Here is a 22,457-nt window from a genome sequence, read left to right on the forward strand (position 1 = left end):
AATGAATTTTAGGGAGATGGGATATGATGATAGATAGTGGTTTTAATCTTGCACAGGATGGCGGGCTTATGTGAGGGCGGCAATGAACCTGCGGGTTCCTTAAAAGTCATTTGTAAGTAAGTAAATCTATATATATTCACAGTGGATTATGTTAAATTGTATGGTCCAGTGTAAATGAATACGGTACAGCTTTAGAGCGAATTGTGTAATAACTTACGGATGAACAGTAAATCAGTACATGTAAATAATGAAAAACCAATACAGGGTGAATTATTAAATTAGAATCTATAAATTAGTAAATCGGTACAAACTGAACCTGTAAGACTGTTTCGTCAAGTAAAAATTCAGTAAGACTTAAAGAAAATTACGTAATAATTCACAGATGAATAGTTTCTGGTTGGTTACCGTAAAATGGGGAAACATTAGCAGGTTTTTTCATGTTTTTTTTTTTTTTTTTTCGAGTTTCCCAAATCCACATACAAGAATTCCTATTATAATACAATGCAAACCATCCTTTGATTTCCTCATTAATTATTTCTCTTCCATTTTTTTAGCAATTAGTTTTTTTTTTTTTAACCTGTCAATGTTACCCCGTGAACATGTAACTATGACAAGTTCATTTCAAAGGTTTATTTGAAAAAATAATATGCTTACTATATGTAACTGTGGCACTTAAATACGTTTTTAAAATATATTTTACAATTTTTGCTAATTAAGAATTCGCAATTAGTGAGTTGTAATATAGTATACATACCCAATGAAAATACTGAAGTCATTACAAAATTACAAATATTTAAAAAATAAATGAACACGAAGTTATGAAATTACATGAAATAATAACTGATGCCATTACAAAATGACAGCACAAAGTTTTGAAATTACAACTTTTCCAAAAATAAATGAACTCAAAATAATAAAATTCCTAGGACATTGGATAGGACGAGATGGACCCCTGAATTGGACTCCACGTTCTCCAGGCCGCTGGATTTATTTACTTTTTGGTGCTAAATGAAGGACAGGGTTTACACCACTAAAGTGCGGGACCTTCGAGACCTCCGTGCCCGGATTGTGGAAGCCATTGTTACCATCTCTCCGAGCATGTTGGAGCGGACCTGGACGGAAATAGAATACAGACTAGACATCCATCGTTTCACCAAGTTTCATGGAAGTTTGTGATTCTTAGTTACAAACTTAATCCCTCGTATGACTTATGTTTGTGAATAAAATTCTCTTATCTTTATTTCTTTTGTATTGGAAGCAAGATAAAAATATTGCATTTCGGTGTAGAAACCACGTATTTTAATGCTCTGATATTATTATACTCGTATTTAAGTAATAGCAAATCCATATAATAGAAATCGCATCATTATATCAAATTACACTTCAAAATATTGTATCTCTGAAACGATTCCGTAATTTTAAAAGGTTATTAATATTTTCTCTACCAACTCTGTAACATCTAGAATTTCATTAAAAAAACTTTTTAATCGCCCGTATACCACAAGGACATGCACTTTTTCTTTTACTTGGTTATTTAACGATGTTATGTTATGTTTTATTTAATGACGCTCGCAACTGCATAGGTTATATCAGCGTCGCCGGATGTGCCGGAATTTTGTCCCGCAGGAGTTCTTTTACATGCCAGTAAATCTACTGACACGAGCCTGTCGCATTGAAGCACACTTAAATGCCATCGACCTGGCCCGGGATCGAACCCGCAACCTTAGGCACAGAAGGCCAGCACTATACCAACTCGCCAACCAGGTCGACTTATTTAACGACGCTGTATCAACTACGAGCTTATTTAGCGTCGATGAGATTGGTGATAGATGGTATTTGGTGAGATGAGGCCGAGGATTCGCCATAGATTACCTGGAATTCACCTTACGGTTGGGGAAAACCTCGGAAAAAACCCAACCAGGTAATCAACCCAAGCGGAGATCGAACCCGCGTCCGAGCGCAACTTCAGACCGGCAGGCAAGCGCCTTAACCGACTGAGCAACGCCTGTGGCTGACATGCACGTAATGGAAGGCGGTCGAACCAAAACCAAACAACACAAGTACCATATTTTCTGACTGCAGATAACAAAAAAAATGGGACGTGTGAAGAATGTTGGAGGAGTGAAGAGGAGAAAGCGGAAGTACCCAGAGAAAACTCCTCAAAACCTTGGCTTCATCCACTACGATTGAACTCGAGCTCGCTGCATAACAGTCCCACGCGCTGGGCGGCATAATATTAGAATCTATATTAATAATAAATCTGTAAGCGAAATTTTTCTGGTAATTTTCGATTTTCCAAAAATAATTGGTGTTAACATGTATAATTAATCATCCTGAAACCAAAATCGCTTTTTTTGAAATTTTTGTTTGTATGTTTGTCTGTCTGTCTGTCTGTCTGGATGTTTGTTACCTTTTCACGCGATAATGGCTGAACGGATTTCGATGAAAATTGGAACATAAATTAAGTTCGTTTTTACTTAGATTTTAGGCTATGTGGCATTCAAAACACTTTATTTAAAAGGGGGGTTATAAGGGGGCCTGAATTAAATAACCGAAATATCTCGCTTTTTATTGATTTTTGTGAAAAATGTTACATAACAAACGTTTCTTTAAAAATGATTTCCTATAAGTTTTATTCCAGGCAAAATTTTGACGGAACTGATATTTAAATCTGTCTGTCTGTCTGTCTGTCCGGATGTTTGTTACCTTTTCACACCATAATGGCTGAACGGATTTCGATGAAAATTGGAATATAAATTAAGTTCGTTGTAACTTAGATTTTAGGCTATATGACATTCAAAATACTTTATTTAAAAGGGGGGTTATAAGGTGGCCTGAATTAAATAAACCGAAATATCTCGGTTATTATTGATTTTTGTGAAAAATGTTACATGACAAAAGTTTCTTTAAAAATGATTTGCGATAAGTTTTATGCCAGACAAAATTTTGATAGGACTGATAATTAAGGATATACAAGAGTTTTAAATTAACAATACAACACATTTCTACCGCCGCTTCAGATTATAGTGTAGTTGTTCAAAACCGGCCTGCTGATATACCCACACATTCTAAACATGCGACATGTCCACAGATGTTAAAGCGTGAATAAAATAAACTTGACAACAAAAAAATGCACAGTAAGGTTAACATAAAAATGATCTTCATACACAATCAACTCTATTAATTTGGAGTGATTTATTAAAGGATACATTCAAGACTAATTTAGGAAAATGTTAAATGAATTATCTTTGCACCAAATGAGTGGTCTCTGAACCAAAATGATAGCATTTTAATTATTTAAATAGAATTTGAATTAGGTAGCAAATTAAACGATTTATTCTTCTATCAAACACGAATGTTCCCTGGACCCAATATTCTATTTTAATTATGTACCTAATTACTTTATATTTATTTCTAATAAGTGCAGCGGAGCGCACGGGTATAGCTAGTGTAGAATAAAGTAGTAGTAAATCTTTTCGGTATACATTTTCGGAGTGAGCTATATATGAATACATACTGAAGTAATAAACCTGCGTATGCCACTTTCTTCGGTCTAGCCGACATCTTTCTTGATGGAAGAAATGCAATCCGTGAGTTGGTATACATCCCTCCGTGATGTTTGTGGCCTTGATACACGCGTGCGGGGGACATCCAGTGCGTTGACATGAACCCATGAAGATGGTCTGGCTTGAATTCACATGGAGAGATATCGAACCTCCTTTCCATTCGGTCGTCAATCTGTCAGCGAGGTCATATGACTGACTGCCTAGTGATTCCAGTCACTCTGCAGGATGCTGACAGCACGTACTAACAAGATGCTGAGGGTCGAGCACTCACTCGTCACATAGTTTATCCTTTTGGATTAGGCCACCAGCGTTACTAAGGCGTTGATTTTTTAATTTAACTGTTTATGTATTTTAACCTATATTATGATGCGTGTTTGTGAGATCAAAGCCTTGAATTATATTGTGTATTTAACGAGCCTCGCTTTTATAATCCCGCAGAAGTTAACTACGTAATTTATTTATTAACCTAGTTATTAAGGTCCCGGGTTCGATACACGGCCCCGGAACAATTTTTCCCTCGAAATTATTCAAATCAACTTTACAGGGAGTTATACCTGAAAGCTTGATTTGCATAATTCAATTCGATTTATTTGGCCATTAGACATACAGTTTTAGGCTTCGTCAGAGTACATTGAAAAATATATAAATACATTTTAAAAAACACTAATAAAAGAAACAGTAAAATTTAAATAATACAATGAAAACAAGAAATAATTTGAAACTTTTAAATTACAGGAAATTAACTAAATTGCAATTCAATTTATTTATTAAAATACAATTTCATACAAATTTGTGTTGAACTCAGCAACAGAATAAAAAGGATTATTTAATAACCAATTGTAAAATCTAGTTTTTATAAGCTATAGATTGGTAATTTATAATATTGACTGGGGAGCTTATTATATAATTTCATCCCCATAATTAAAAAGTTTGTGTTGCCCTTGTGTAATCTACAATATGGAATATTAATTTGTTCACTATTTCTAATTTCATGATCATGTATATTGGCCACTAATGAGTAATTGTCGATATTTTGTCGAGTGTAAAGTACTAGATCATATATATATATATATATATATATATATATATATATATATACAAATTTATGATTGTTAAAATCCGTGATTGTCTGAAAAGTGGCCGACAATGTTCCAGATAGTTTGATTTACATAAAATTCTAATGGCTTTCTTTTGTAAAATCAAGACGCTTCCAATTTTGGTTCCATTTCCCCAGAAAATCAGGGCATATTGGATTATCGAGTGAAAGAAAATACACGTCACTGTTCGTTAACAGAAAACCACAATTTAAGTCACACAGAGGTAGTGTGCACTCAATGTTGGTTGCTTGACGGCTGTCAGCCCACTTTGGAGTCTGTGAATATAGAGGAATAATTGGATCGGTGTCTGGTAGAGTTCCCGGGTAGCTCAGTTGGTAGAGCGTTGGTACGTTTAACCAAAGGTCCCGGGTTCGATATCCGGCCCCGGAACAATTTTTCCCTCGAAATTATTCTAGTTATTAATTAATTTTGTTCTATCAGATATGACATTCGCAAGGTCATAGTCACCATTACATTCTATTGTATTATTTATTTGGCTATTATTTAAGGGGGTTCGGAACCTCAAAAATTACGAAATTTGGAATTTTATTTTATGTCTCATTGTATGTCTATTCTACAGACTTCAGGAATTACAATTATATATGACACTTACTGTTTTGAAAATTGAAAAGTATTTTTTCATATTTTTTATTTATGTTCCATCTGTCAATTGATGTTTCTTGTCAACTTTTAAGTTTTCCAAAAATTACATTTTTTTAACATATCACTCATAATCTCAGCTTCTACCTAAGACACAAAGCTCAAAATTTTACCACATATTCTCCATAAGTATTTCCTACTTTTAACATAGGGAAATGTATCTATGTTGGATAGTTTAGAAATAAAAAAATTCTCTCCTTTTCTCTTTCCAAAATTCAGTTTCATAATAAAATTTTTAAACTATAAAGATTTTATAGTAACTAAACGTAATTATGTCTAAATGATCAACAGGCTTCCAGTAATATGTGGCAAAAGTTTCAGTTTTCTACAAATGAAGGTTTCTGAGAAAATGGATCATGAACTTTCCATTTAAAGGGCTTATATGATGAAATTTAACATTGTGGAGATATGCGATTCCGAACTCCTTTAACTTATCCAGGAAGCTGATTATTTTATCTATTTATGTCACATTTTAATCGGTTTTTCATACATTCCTTCATTTTCCCGTAGACATTGATTAATTACTTGTTTACTATTTATTTTACGAAATTATGCAAATTATATGACATTTGTTAATTTGTGACACCATGGTTTGTTTCTTTCATTTTAATTACGCTTTTATTGATCAATAATTAGTATATTATCATTACACCCAGACTGTTTTATTAAAATTTCCGTACGGTTAAACATATTTCTGACGTATAGGCCTACCCAATATGTACGGGATAACTTCATAACATAGGCTAATTACAATAAGGATAATTAAAAAATTATGACGTAACAATTTTATTATGGAAGCTGACCGAGAGAGTTGGCTCAGACGGTAGCGTTTGAGACTCATATTCGGGAAGTCCCGGGTTCAAACCCCTGTGTCTGGCCAACCTGACTGGGATTTTTTATGGTTTCCCTCAGTCACAAAGTCAAATGCCGGATTGGAAATTTACATACCATGATTCATCACCACCTCAATCACCGGTATCATAAACATTAATCAAAATCTAAAATCAGTTACATGAACACCAGCCATAAAAACACAAAAAAAACATACTCGACAATAGCAAAAACGGCCTACTGGCATTACCCAGAGATCCTAAACACGCGATATAACCACAGATGTTAAAGCGTGTATAAATAGACTTACTTACTTACTTACAACTTACAAATGGCTTTTAAGGAACCCGAAGGTTCATTGCCGCCCTCACATAAGCCCGCCATCGGTCCCTATCCTGTGCAAGATTAAGCCAGTCTCTATCATCATACCCCACCTCCCTCAAATCCATTTTAATATTATCCTCCCATCTACGTCTCGGCCTCCCTAAAGGTCTTTTTCCCTCCGGTCTCCCAAATAACACCCTTTGCTGTGGTCGTGCCAGAGAATCAGTCCTATTCCGAGGCTTACTGTAGGAATTCGTAACAAGCTGTTTTTTACGGTGAAGGGTTGTTAGCCCTTCGCCCAACCCCCAAGCTGGAGGACCACCCCTTATCGGCTGTCCACGACTGCTTATTCAATATATTCGCAGCTACCCTCCATATCTGGGCTTAATAAAAAAAATTGAAGTTATGTTGGAAAGACTGGGTAAAGAAAGAATAACGTTGAAACTGATCAGGAAGAGAAAAAGAAATTGGCTGAGTCACTGGATAAGAAGAAACTGTCTAATGAAGGATGTACCGGAAAGTATGGTGAACGGGAGAAAAGTTCGGGGCTGAGGAAGATAACAGATGATAGACAACATGAAAGTATATTGAGCGTATTCGGAGACTAAGAGGAAGGCGAAAAATAGGAAAGATTCGAGAATGCTGGGTTTGCAGTGCCATTGGGCAGAAAATTATGAATGAATCAATAAATGTAGGGAAATTTGAACCAAGTATCTGATTAATTTCTACGACGTTAGGCAGTAGACTAGATTGTCCGCATGTTGTTAGTACAAAGGTGTCGTTAATAGTACATTATGCAACGAGCCTATAATGGTAGTAATTAAGACGCGAGTATGTTTATGAAACGAGCGCAAGCGAGTTTCATAATTTTTATACGAGCATCTTAATTACCATTATAGACAAGTTTCATACGACTTTTTATTCTCGACCATATTTCTAACTTGAAATTATTCATAAGTATTCATGTTATTCTTATCTGACTGGGGAGCGGAACTGACCTTGTGCAATATCTCGTAAATTGTGAGATGTGCGCAGACGCGAAAGTATTGATTTTGTCCTAGAAACAAATGTCATTGACCTTGATATAATCTAAGGAGTAAAATAAAGATTAATCTTAATATAACCTTGAAATTGATTTAGACATTGAAAAACGAGATGACAAATTGAATTTATTTGAATATTATTTCCAATTAACGCTAATTATTATAGTAACAGAACATAACCTTCTGCGACAGTATTGGATTTCCAGCCTCCGTGACGTTTCGCTAGTTGTCTTTCGATTGCATATCCGAGAATAATCGATACTTGCGCTTTCATATTGCTACAATGGTGTCTTCTGATTGGTGGAACACCTGAACTTTAATGAATAGGTGTACTTTAATGAGGTCCATTAAAGGGCTGCTACCAGGTGTATAATTACTACATTTCGGCATGGTCGAGCATAAAAAATTATAGCTGTTCGCCTACACTTATATTCCCGATATATTCGATTCATCCTTCAAAACCTACAGTTTTGTATTGTTCCCTTTAAAATATCGCTTTTCGACGTCTCAAAATTCTACTCTTAAAATTATTCTAGTACTTCCAGAAATCTACTTAAATTTAGCACCTTTCCCTTTAGGTTCCATCTCTCGCTGTTCCTGGGTTTACGGATCATACAAACTTAGAATTATTGAAAGCAATTCTGGTTATTCTCTTTATTTCCCATTATTAGTTCAACATCCTATACCTCACCTAAAATTTTTGTGAATAATATTTCTCCCAAATACTCCTCAATTTCCTGCCCCCATTTTGGGAATTACCTATGAATCAAATCATGCAGATTTGAATTCGTTAATGGTGACGTCATAAATTCCCTTAAGAAAGTTACAACGAACCCTCCTAATACGGCAAAATTTATGCCAACGCAGTGAGAGAGATTCTGCAAGACACAGCTGTCCTATTTCCACCTAGCTATAAAACACGAAGCTGTTACATTTACAGCTCTTAGCTTGTGCAGTGCATTATCGCGTTATTTCTCAACGCTTCTGTAGAATGCTTGGGCAAAAAACTTACAGTACGTACAGAGAGGTGGGTTCACACAGAGCCGATCTTCGTATACCGTTATACATATTATAGGCGACTCCTGTTCGACGCTCTACAGAGATGATATTTGTCTGCCTTTCATATCTTTTATTTGTTGCTCATTGTCTTGTGCCATGCTAACCACACGACACGATACTGTCTTAACTAGAATTTTTCGCCCTAGCAGTTGAAGAAATTTAGGGGTTTAAACATCTACTTTTTAAGGGAGTGGGTAGTGATTAGTGCTAAAAAAATCCGATTTATTTTATTTTGTATTTTAAAAAAGTACAAACACGCTCTTTAAAACAATATATATATATATATATATATATATATATATATATATAACATTGTATCTCTGCAGATAAGCCCTTTAAATGGCCTTTTTAAGTTTAACAGCGCATATAATTCATATATCTATTTTCCTTTAATGCAATTTTCCGTACGTGATATTTTTCGAACTTAGGTTAAGTGTATTTTTCTCTGAAACTATTGAATCTATTTACATGAAATTTGTACAGTATTTTCAGCAGCCTGTGTGCTACAAAGTAGAGCTACGGGTTTATGAATATCACACACATAAAGTGAGGGAAAAAGAACATGTATGCATTGAAAAAATTGCAAAAATTGTTAATCAAAATTCAATATTTTTACTGTTTCACTAAGGGTGAAATATTTAACTAAATTTTGCTTTAGAGTTTACAGTATACATTACCTGATAACTTAAAAAAATACAAGGTATATGAGGGAAGACTGTTGCTAGTAATGTGCACGTGAAGACTGAGGCACATTTAGCAAAGTGGGAAAACAGGTTATCAGTTAGGGTCTTTCGTTTGAACTTGATAAGAAACTAATTAATTATCTTTTATATCACTGAATTGAGAATGATTTGTTGTATAACCGTGTAAATTTTTATTCCAATCTGAACAGTAGAAACGTAGAAATATTGAACTAAACTTTTGTACTGAAATTCTTTAATCGCATAGGCACATATTTTATTATTCTATTGATATTATTTGATTCACAAAAGAAAAACTGTTATATTTTTTAAAACTAGAAAGTTCAAGCATTGTGGGTTCCTATCACCACGGCATGGCGCGTCCTCAGGTTGCGGATAGAGGAGACGGCCTTCAGATATGGAGGGTAGCTGCGAAGATATTGAATAAGCAGTCGTGGACAGCCGATAGGGGATGGTCCTCCAACTTAGAGGTTGGGCGAAGGGTTAACAACCCATCATCGTAAAAAACAGCTTGTTACGAAGCCAAACATAAGCCTCTGAATGGGACTGATTCTCCAGCATGACCACAGCGAAGGAATAAGGTTATGAGATTTGGTTGTGAAACTTGGACTCTCACTTTGAGAGAGGAACAGAGATTAAGGTGTTTGAGAATGTGGTTCATAGGAAAATATTTGGGGCTAAGAGGGATGAAGCAACAGGAGAATGAAGAAAGTTACACAATGCAGAACTGCACGCATTGTGTTCAACACCTGACATAATTAGGAACATTGAATCCAGACGTTTGAGATGGGCAGGGTATGTAGCACGTATGAGCGAATTCAGAAATGCATATAGAGTGTTAGTTGAAAGGCCGGAGGAAATAAGACCTTTGGGGAGGCCGAGACGTAGATGTGAGGATAATATGAAAATGGATTTGAGGGAAGTGGGATATGATGCTATGGACTGGATTAATCTTGCTCAGGATAGGTACCGATGGCGGGCTTAGCTATGTGAGGGGCGGCAATGAACCTCCGGGTTCCAAAAAAAAAGCATTTTGAAGGGAAATTGAAAAAAAAAAAGTAGATAAGTACCTTAATAGGACGGTTCGATTCCTGTACTTCATGTTTACTAATTTGTGACGTTTGCTAGTGAGTGGATTCTTTACTCGATGTACAAACTCATACTGAAGCATAGTGAATAGTCAGTAAACTTAGGCCTACAACGGCACCGTTTTAAAACGTCATTTTATGAAAGGCTGTCTGCATCTGTGTTCTATGCGTGTTGGATTCCACTCATGAAAATATCGCATTTTTCCCATTCATGATCTCTCCTTGTAAAGACGAGAATCTTGAAAGTTCATGATGGTGATTTTGAATAAGGATCGCCTCCTACTTAAATACGGGGTTGTGAAGAAGTGTCATTAATAAAAGCAACTATGTATATCTTGTGTGCTCTATAATTTAATTTTGACTAAAATACCTCTGTCTGTCTAAGCTACTTGTTTCTAGACGCCTCACAGTTTGGCATTCGGGCGACGGAAAAATTTTATGCGATCGAAATAAATCACTAAAATGGATGGTCGGAGAGAAATTTATAATTCTGTAGACAAGACTGTCTTCAGCTTGGCATCCTTCCATCACAGTGTGGTGATAGAAGAATATTCGTGTCCAGAATATATTTAGAAAAGCGGCTCGCAAAACTTTTTTGAACCACGGACCACTTACTGCGTGGGTTTGATTGGAAGGCCACCCAAATTCTAAACTGTTGGGATTAAATCTTACTAAGAAACGGAAAATGAGTGATAGTTTTTCGTTTTACATTTCTAAAGAGTACAAGTCTGAATTAGGCCTATGTGTTCTCTGGTACTGTACATATACCCTTTTCCCTATAAGAAAAATTCTAATGTAAACACAAGCACGTGGCTGTCATACCCGTGATTGGCTTCCAGTCGAAACACTCACACGCCCAGGAAAATATAGGTTCTTATTTGAAAACCACAACCTTGTATTATTTGAAAATATAAATTGAATTCTAGTTATTAAATACGACGAAACATATAACTTCACTCGTATGTAAAACGCTATTTAAAAGAAAAGCTACTTTTATATTTTATTTACGTTGTAAGCGGATGAATACTAAGAGTAATACCAAGGTAGTCTGTTCTTGTAATACTCTGGCGTCACTTGACCTTGTTCTCTTAAGCACGTGATAGTATGACTTCTGCATCCTCAATGTGTGAAGAGAAAGAAATAGTGTTGAATGTATATAGTATGTTAAGTGAGTTGAATCCAATTAATTAATTATAAAATAATAGTTTCCTAAGCAAATGAATGCATAGTAGTGAGGTTAGGTCTACTTTGACGAGTAACGGGAAATGTTTAACATGAAACAGAATGTGCAATGTACAATGTACTTACTGAGAATCTCTGGCCAAACTGCGGCGGCCAATCAAGTCTCACTTCAGTCACGTGTCATTCTTTACTGTAGGATTATTCTTACAACGAAAAGATAATAGATGACGATTATTATTATTATTATTATTATTATTATTATTATTATTATTATTATTGATAAAGTAGTATTGGATGGAGAGGGTTCGATTCCCGCTTGGGCTGATTACCTGGTTGGGTTTTTTCCGAGGTTTTCCCCAACCGTAAGGTAAGGTAATCTATGGCGAATCCTCGGCCTCATCTCGCCAAATACTAATTCGCTATCACCAATCCCATCGACGCTAAATAACCTCGTAGTTGATACAGCGTCGTTAAAACCAACTAAAAAAAATTGAATGGGATAGAATTTCTGGAGTAGGCACTACAACCCAGCACTGCGACCTTTCACAATCTGTTGCGCTAACACAAGCTAAGCGCATTCCCAATCCACATTGGCTGACTACACTAACTTCCGCTACGTACCCAAGTTTCGAGCAGGCACTCCCCCTCGTCCCCAGGCCAGCCCTCCCCGTCCGTTGTCAGCAGGCGTTCAGGGAATGCTACGGAATGATGACGAAATGGAGAAATGTTGACGGAATGATGTACTGTATGTGCCTAATATAGGGAAACGAGAAAACCCAGAGAAAACTCCCAACAGCGACCTTGTCCGCCACAAGTGTTCCTGACCGGGACTCGAAATCGGATCGCCTGCATAATAGGCTGAAGGTCTGACCATTCTGCCACCACAAGGGTGAGAAAATAGTATAGTTTGCATCAATTTTACTGAAACTCTCGACACCTTACAAACACACTACATAACAATTGCGCGTCACTCGGAAGACGTCAATTCTATAGTCAAATTCTTACCATGGTCTCTCCAAGATATCTCTCTTATGAATATATCGCAGCTAAGATACTTTGTCTTAATTATTGAAGATCTTGTGGCAGGTATAGCGCACAGACGAACATATTATATATTTAACATTTAATTTAAATCTATAACTTCTCCGAAACTAGTCATAGTTCATACACATATCTAATTTCATTTTCTCTATAATCGTTTTCATTTCCGATGTTTTCTCCAGTCCAATGTGGTTGTCGCATTTTTGCACATTTACATTGAAAGTTTAGAAGTTGAGCAGCAAAATGCGACAAATGCGACTGTGGCTTAAACCCTGCTTCTTGGTAGTTTTGTGATAAGCTACTTTAAAATCGGTGTGTATCAAGCTGTGTGTACGTAGCGACACAAATTATAACTTATCTTATGTGCTGCACGTACCATAAAGTGTGTTATTTTCTAACTTGGCTCTTAATAATGTGCCTGTTCTGTCCTCCATCTAGTTTGAGATATTGCAATTCCTCTTTCAGATATGACCTTCTACATGTGAAATGCAAAAATGCATACAATAACGAGAAAGAGATGGAAATTAAAGTAAAAGGATAACAGTCGACTATTTAACAGTGCTGGAACTTGTATTGCCTGGCTATAAGACTAGTTCAGATGTAGAAATAGAGCCGCTTTACAGTGCAACAACGGGATAAAACCGGATGCATTCAGTCAAGCGCGTCATAAAATTCAGATGTGACACGTGAGCCGTGCATTGTGAATTGTGAGACTCTCGTTTATACTGTACAATAATGCGGTAAGAATAAGGCGTTGATGCAACAATAACATAGCAATAGTGGAATAAACCTGTTAAGGGGAAAAAATACTCTGTGAAATTGTGTTCCCCAGATTCGTTGTCCATAATAAATTCTTCCAGAGCGACCTCTCTTCTCTTTGGATTGTCCACCTCAGATTTGTTTAACATTTTTGGTTAGTTTCTCTATAACAATTTATTTCATAAGTTGGTGTTTTGGTTGGTTGCATTTTTTAATGGTTGGTCGATCGGTTGGTTGATCTGCTGATCATCGACCTCTCTTCTCTTTGCATTGTCCGTCTCCAATTTGTTCAACGTTTTTGGTTAGTTTCTCTATAACAATTTATATTATAAGTGAGTGTTTTGGTTGGTTGCATTTTTAATGGTTGGTCGATCGATTGGATACCATCCACACCTTCTCTCTTTAAATTGTCCATCTCAAATTTGAATTTCATAAGTGAGTGTTTTGGTTGGTTGCATTTTTTAATGGTTGGTTGCATTTTTTAATGGTTGGTTGGTCGGTTGGATGATCTATTGATCATCGGTCTCTCTTCTCTTTGGATTGTCCGTCTCAAATTTGTTCAACGGCTTTGGTTAGTTTCTCTATAACAATTTATTTCATAAGTGAGTGTTTGTGGAATAACGATCAGCGCGTCTGGCAGCGAAACCAGGTGGCCCGGGTTCGAATCCCGGTCGGGGCAAGTTACCTGGTTGAGGTTTTTTCCGGGGTTTTCCCTCAACCCAATACGAGCAAATGCTGGGTAACTTTCGGTGCTGGACCCCGGACTCATTTCACCGGCATTATCACCTTCATATCATTCAGACGCTAAATAACCTAGATGTTGATATAGCGTCGTAAAATAACCCAATAAAATAAATTAAGTGAGTGTTTTGGTTTGTTGCATTTTTTTTCATGGTTGGTCGGTCAGTTGGATCATCTGCTGATCATCGACGTCTCTTCTCTTTGGACTGTCTGTCTCAAATTTGTTCAACGTTTTTGGTTAGTTTCTCTGTAACAATTTATTTCATAAGTGAGTATTTTGGTTGGTTACAATTTTTAATGGTTGGTTGGTCGGTTAGATGATCTACTGATCATCGACCTCTTTTCACTTTGGATTGTCCATCTCAAATTTGTATTTCATAAATGAGTGTTTCGGTCGGTTGCATTTCTTAATGGTTGGTCGGTCGGTTGGATAATCTGCTGATCACCGACCTCTCTTCTCTTTGGATTGTCCGTCTCAAATTTGTTCACCGTTTTGTGTTACTTTCTCCATAACAATTTATTTCATAAGTGGGTGTTTTGGTTGGTCGGTCAGTTGGATGAGCTACTGATCTGTCAGTCTATCGATGTGTTGGTTATTATTATTATTATTATTATTATTATTATTATTATTATTATTATTATTATTTCCGGTTTCGGAATGACAGTTGATATGGTATTGTCGATGTCTGCAGTACCGAGTAATTCATGTAGTATTACGTTACATGCAGCCGCTAAGAGAATAAACTTGTGTGGCTGAGCTATACAGTATCACAATTTCAAGTATGATGTACTCACTGTCTAGCGTCTCGATCCGCCGAGATTTACAGTACGGTGCACCACGAGGATTTTAATGCAATGCAACTGATGTAGCATTGGCCTAAGGTAGCGACTTGTTGCAGGCTTATTTTATACCACAACATTTACCTTAAAAGTAACCTGCCTATCCTACACGCAATATCAGTAAAATATAGTTAGCAGTGACAGCTAAGCGCAAAGTTATTAAGGCCATCGGAGACATGTGGATGGAACTGAAATAATCCTTATGTACACCGACAGCAGAGTAGTTTTATGCCGCCATTCAGCCAACTTTCCTTATACAAACAAAATAATAACAAAAAAGAAAAGAATAAAGAAGTCAGAACATCTTTGTACCTCTTCCACACCAAGTCTGATCCTATTACCGGATTTTTACAAACTTGCTGCGAAATGAAACTCACTAAACTCCTTACGTAAGTCAATAAGTCACGGGCGAGTACTTGTATTTCACCTGCAGCATATATGTATATCTAGATATATAGGTATGCTAATAGACGTGTAGGTAGGTGTAGACAGACACAGTAGGCGGATGGATGATATTCGATGTATGTGAATATTTAGGTATTTATATTATATATGTATGTCTCGCGCCGTAGCGTAGTGGTTTAAGGCATCCTGCCTAGTTCTCGCGTTACGGAATGCGCGCTGGTTGGAGTTCTTATGGGGGAAGAAATTTCTCATGAAATCTCTGCCAGTGTATGGGACCGGTGCCCACCCAGCATCGTGATTCACTTGGGGAGCTACGATAGGTAGCAAAATCCGGTTGCGAAAGCCAGTTATAGCGGCTGCGGGGATCATGCTAACCACACGATACCTCCATTGTGGTTGGATGATCGTCCACCTCTGCTTTGGCATGTGAACGTGAGGCCAACAGCCGGATGGTCTGGGCCCTTCAAGGGTTGTGTCTCCACGGATTATTATTTATTATTGTGTATGTATGTAGGCCTATGCATGTATCTATGTATGTATGTATGTATGTATGTATGTATGTATGTATGTATACATAGTCAATCCGGATATAGTGAACCTCTGCGGACTTGCATATTTCGTTCACTATATCCGAAGTGTCTTTCCCCTAACCTTAAATGACAGGGATGAATGAAATTGTGAACAAGAAAATAAAATACTTTACAGTAATTAAAATATTTCATTCTTGTGGAATGGATTACGCTGTATAGGCCTACTGTTACTCACGGTTACTTAAATTATACTGTCGACTCACGTCCGCGTCCGAAAGACCACGTTCAATGTCACTTACAATATTCGCCTTATCTCCCAAAGAAAACACTTTACAATTCGACATTTTTATATAGTACATTCATTGTTCGAACACTAGAAACAGACTGATCATCAGGTAGAAATGACAAATGCTGTTACGGTGTGACTGCGTACTCAGCCTTGGAATTTTCCAGGTCACTTAATGGAAACTGGGAGGGGATTGATGGAGTTTGAAAGCCATCGAAATCTTACCTTCATTTATGCTCTGGACATAATGTCCATCCCCTTTTAATAAAGGAAGCCAATTTCATTTTACATTGTTCGATGCTATTCGTCATAATGGAAATGTTTCTGAGAACAAAAGGCAACCCTTTGACAGTGGAGGATTAGAAATAACAATAGAGTAGTGTGCCTGAGAACGGAATCGCAACCCTTCAATGGTGGAGTGAGGCAAAGTCGTCACGTGTTGCCTGGATTTACAGTACAGCTCATTGTCTAAGAATCACTAATCCTACCTTTGTCCTTTGACTAAAGAAGTAAGAAACTTAGAATGTTGTTCTCAACACATTCTTTCAATTTTATACAAGAAGGTCTGACTTCATGTAAGAATTTGTCAGGATACAACTCTGTAACTTCAGTTTTTAATGTTCACTATAACCGAAGCGAGGGTTCACTATAAACGGAAATATTAATGTACTTTTTAATGTATGCGGGTTGGGACCAACGATGTAGGGTCACTATAGCCGAATGTTCACTATAACAGAGTTCACTATATCCAGAGTTGACTGTATTTATATATAGGATGGAAGTAATAGGGGAGGGTCGGCTAGTATCGGACAGTGCGTTTCTTTCATCTACCACCATATGGTAGTACCTGAATGACATGGTTACGTTTCTCTATGCGGCATCACAGAAACGTAACCATGTCAATCAAGTACTATCATCGTGTGGTAGATGAAAGAAACTCACTGTCCGATATTATCCGATATCCGATACTACCCGACTCTCCCCTATAAACTCATCACAGAAGTACCAACAATCAGGAAATTAAACAAGATATAGGATTATACAAATCTGGTTTTCAGATATAGCTCTCTGTAAAGCTTACTTGAATAATTTCAATAGAAAAATTGTTTCAGGGCTGGGTATCGAACCCGGGACCTTTGGCATAGTGCAGAGCCAGATTTGTATAATACACGGTACTGTTCAATAAAAAAAACACACACACAAAATTAAGTCACACAGAAAGTGTGCACTCAATGCTGGACTCTGACGTTCTGTAAACGCACTTGAGGTGTGTGGATATAACGGGAGTATTTGAGCCAGGACCTGGTACAGTTCCTGGATAGCTCAGTCGGTAGAGCGTTGGCGCGACCAGCCAAAGGCCTTTTTCTCTTAAAAGCTTCCTTTGCCATTGCTATTCTCCTTTTGACTTCCTTGCTGCAGCTCATGTTACTGCTTACAGTACACCCCAAGTATTTAAAGCTGTCCACTTGCTCTACTGCCTCATTTAGAATTCGCAAGTTTATCTTCTTTATTTTTCTTCCTATGACCATGCTCTTCTTCGTATTTGCATTTATCTTCATCCCATACTGGTCACAGCTGTCATTTAGCTCCAGTAGCATATCCCTTAGTATCATCTCCTCTTCTGCTAACAACGCCATATCATCAGCAAATCTTATGCACTTTATTCTTCTTTCTCGTACTATCACTCCTCCCATGTTCTGAAAACAGTTCTTTACTAAATCCTCCAAGTAGATGTTGAACAGGGTAGGTGATAAAGGACATCCTTGACGTAATTCTCTCCCAGTTTCACTTCCTTCTGAGGCAGAAATCTATGAGCGAATATAAAACATTGAAAATAAATTCACGTGATGTCACACGTTATAATGCGCTGATTGTCGTGGAAAATCCTCCTTTTCAGACCAAATGTCCTGCTTTTCACCTTTTTTAATCCGGTAACCTTGAGATGAACATATTTAAGAATAAGAACTACTGTTTTCAGATGAATCTAATTCAATATAATAAAATGTTTAAAGCTCAATCAATAAGATTTATCTATTTTGCAATTATTTTATTTGCTACTAGCCGTACCCGTGCGCTCCTCTGCACCTGATAGAAATAAATATAATGTAATTACATAATTAAAATAGGACGTTTGATCCAGGGAACATTCGTGTTTGATACAAGAATAAATCGTTTAATACGTTACTTAATTTAAATTGTATTTAAATTATTAAAATGGGACCATTTTCGTCCAGAGACCACTCATTTGATGCAATGACAATTCCTTTATGTTTCTTATTTGTTATTACATGCAACCATAGTTTAATAAATGTACAAAATAGCCTATTATGTTTTCTGTGCATAAGAAGTTATTTTAATCTTACCTGTCCTCGATTCACTCAGAAGTTACTGTAATAACATTATAGCATTATGTCCATCTAGAGAAACTACACTTTCCAATGGTGAAATAACAATTAATTATACAAATCGGTTAATTTAACATCCGTTATTACTTCATACAAAGACAGAAACATTATCTGTAGGATATCTTTCATAGCTTTCGATTGTTGCTGTCCAAGGCCCCTTATAGACGAGGTCATTTGTTTTTTAATTCATTACACTGCCTTAGATGGCAGTTATTTTAATTTTAAAACTCATTTATCTCATTAAATATCAGTCCTATCAAAATTTTTCTAGGAATAAAACTTATCGCAAATTATTTTTAAAGAAACTTTTGTTATGTAACATTTTTCACAAAAATCAATAATAAGCGAGATATTTCGATTTATTTAATTCAGGCCCCCTTATAACCCCCCTTTTAAATAATGTATTTTGAATGTCATATAGCCTAAAATCTAAGTTACAACAAACTTAATTTATATTCCAATTTTCATCGATATCCGTTCAGCCATTATCGCGTTAAAAGGTAACAAACATACAGACAGACAGATATACAAACAAAAATTTCAAAAAAGCGATTTTCGGTTTCAGGGTGGTTAATTATATATGTTATTACCAATTATTTTTGGAAAATCGAAAATTACCAGAAAAATTTTGGCTACAGATTTATTATTAGTATAGATAACATTTTAGATGGAATATTAACGGTTTCGCCTTTTTTTGGCATCATCAGATATTGTTAAAAAGAACGAAATCTAAAACTTTAACCATTAGAATGTACATAATAAATATGCATGACAAGAATAGTGGATTTTTCATGAGTACTATGTAACCACATCTTGTTGATGAAAAGATTTAAATTTGAATTGATTTCCAGAAAATATAAATTTAGGAGCTATAGACACGACTTCTGGTGCATATAACTCATGTTACAATACATTTTGTTGGAGAAAACAATTGTTACAAAATAATTATAATAATTGACAAGAGCTGTGTATATTATATCTTGCATTAAGTTAATAACTTACTTACTTACTTACCTACTTACTTACTTACTTATTTACTGGCTTTTAAGGAACCCGGAGGTTCATTGCCGCCCTCACATAAGCCCGCCATTGGTCCCTATCCTGAGCAAGATTATTCCATTCTCTATCATCATATCCCACCTCCCTCAAATCCATTTTAATATTATCTTCTCATCCACGTCTCGGCCTCCCTAAAGGTCTTTTTCCCTCCGTCCTCCCAACTAATACTCTATATGCATTTCTGGATTCGCCCATACGTGATACATGCACTGCCCATCTCAAACGTCTGGATTTAATGTTCTTAATTATGTCAGGTGAAGAATACAATGCGTGCAGTTCTGTGTTGTGTAACTTTCTCCATTCTCCTATAACTTCATCCCTCTTAGCCCTAAATATTTTCCTAAGCACCTTATTCTCAAACACCCTTAACCTATGTTTCTATCTCAAAGTGAGAGTCCAAGTTTCACAACCATAAAGAACAATCGGTAATATAACTGTTTTATAATTTCTAACTTTCAGATTTTTTGACAGCAGACTGGATGATAAAAGCTTCTCAACCGAATAATAACAGGCATTTCCCATATTTATTCTGTGTTTAATTTTCTCCCGAGTATCATTTATATTTGTTACTGTTGCTCCCAGGTAGGATATTTGAATTTTTCCATCTCTTCAAAGGATACATTTCCAATTTTTACATTTCCATTTCGTACAATATTCTCGTCACGAGACATAATCATATACTTTGTCTTTTCGGGATTGACTTCCAAACCTATTGTTTTACTTGCTTCAAGTAAAATCCTCGTACTTTCCCTAATCGTTTGTGGATTTTCTCCTAACATATTCACGTCATCAGCATAGACAAGCAGCTGATATAACCCGTTCAATTCCAAACTCTCTCTGTTATCCTAGACTTTCCTAATGGCATACTCTAGAGCAGCCGTGGCGAAAAGGCCATGGTGCGCCGAGCCACTGTGTAAGCTGCAACGTGCATAGCACCTATGGAGGGAGGCGGACAACCGAAGGGGAAGTTAATGTTTAGGACGTGTAACGAAGAAAGAAATGAACAAGAAAACACAGGACACATTATCACAACCTAAAATTAACTGTCTTCAGAATGTCTCTGCGACAAAGTTTCAAAATCAGGAATTATGTCACTTACTGCAAATCGAAGTTGATCACGAAGGTATTTGTCTGTCAGTCGTGATCTAAATTTGATTTTTACTATTTTCATTGTTGAAAATAATTTTTCACAAACGTAAGTTACAGCGAACATGGCTTCAACAGAGCAAGCGAAAGAACGAAGCTTCAAATATTTATTTTTTTCCAAAGATTTGAAAAGTTCAATATCTGTCAAGTCCTTACATCTAGCTTTCATTTAACGTCACATTGTAAATCTGTGAGTTTAAATTGAAAATCTAACCGCATTATTCATACATCTGCTGTAAAGAATCGACGTACAGAGATGATAATGATGATGATAATAATAATAATAATAATAATAATAATAATAATAATAATAATAATAATAATAATAAAACTTAAACTTTTAATGTTTCATCAGTAACGTGTAGTAACTTACGCCGTTTTATGTTATACAACCGTTTTCCTAGTAATATTTGTGAACAAATCATACATTTAATATTTTCATTATATTGTAAGCAAAAGAATTCATCCTCCCATCCTACTTGAAACTTTCGTTTTTTTTATAGAGGTACATGGTTTCGAGAGAGATATTGCGACGATACGTCACTCGCAGGTCAGAGACAAATACAAATAGAACGGAGTTTGACTACAGTGAGTAAGAGGGTTGGGGTTGTAGGTAGGAAGCGAGAGAAAAGCACTGCGAGCCACAATGTGCTCGTGAGTCGCATTTTCGCGCGGCTGCTCTAGAGCAAAGTTAAAAAGTAAAGGTGATAGTGCATCTCCTTGCTTTAGCCCGCAGTGAATTGGAAACGCATCTGACAGAAACTGACATGAGCGAATATAAAATATTGAAAATAAATTCACGTGATGTCACACGTTATAATGCGCAGATTTTCGTGGAAAATCCTCCTTTTTCAGACCAAATGTCCTGCTTTTCACTTTTTTTTTTAATCCGGTAACCTTGAGATGAACATATTTAAGAATAAGAACTATTGTGATGGAGAAGAAGATTGATAACGGCAGTGATTGTGGTAAGGATTGCTACTATTAATTTTTCTATATAGGCCTACAATTGTGTGATGATTGCGAAAAATATTTGGGTGTGATGGTGTTAAAGATGTGGAAGACGATTATACACACAATGCTTTGCGAACACCCGCTCTTGCCTCGCTGTGATGTAGAGGATTGGAGACTTCATGGCGTGTTATGATAACAAGTCCTGACCCGCTGACACCAGAAAGAGTCGTGCAGTCGTTGTTACTGCAGCGGTCATTGAGAGCTAGGTTTACGCTCTCTCTTACATACAGGTTGCCCAAAAAGTCTTCGACAGACGACTGTCAGCTGTTTACCGTCAGGTCGCAACTTTGAAATTGTAGTGCAGTCGGTAATATTGTAGGGGTCACTGCAAACCAGGCGTAAAGGTCTTTTATACAGGATACAAAAAATAATCTTTGATATAACTGCTTGTCAGACATCTGATACCGTATCGTAACAATGGAACCAACGTGTCGTCGTTATTCAAACGGTTATGTGATCGAGATTTAATGCTCTTTTACAGTTCAGATACGGTGTCCAAAATGTCGCTGATATGATTGTTTTAAGGTACTTAATATCATGTTACAACATTGAAATCGTCGTGTTATTGTTTTACTACTTTGGTCATAAAACGAGATATGTTTTTCTTTTCGTACAGAATGTTCAGGAAGTCAAGATACAGATCAAAACTTCTCAACAATTTCCTGTAACTGTTATTTTAG

At 36.3% G+C, this 22,457-nt stretch overlaps 1 protein-coding gene across 1 annotated transcript in view; it reads left to right on the forward strand.

The window, feature by feature from the left end:
- The window catches only part of LOC138709007 (cadherin-related tumor suppressor-like), a 553,993-nt gene that overhangs the window by 140,837 nt on the left and 390,699 nt on the right, over positions 1-22,457 (forward strand). The window lies entirely within an intron of this gene.

The sequence above is a fragment of the Periplaneta americana genome, chromosome 11, assembly GCF_040183065.1.
Source record: "Periplaneta americana isolate PAMFEO1 chromosome 11, P.americana_PAMFEO1_priV1, whole genome shotgun sequence".
NCBI classification, from domain to species: Eukaryota; Metazoa; Arthropoda; class Insecta; order Blattodea; family Blattidae; genus Periplaneta; species Periplaneta americana.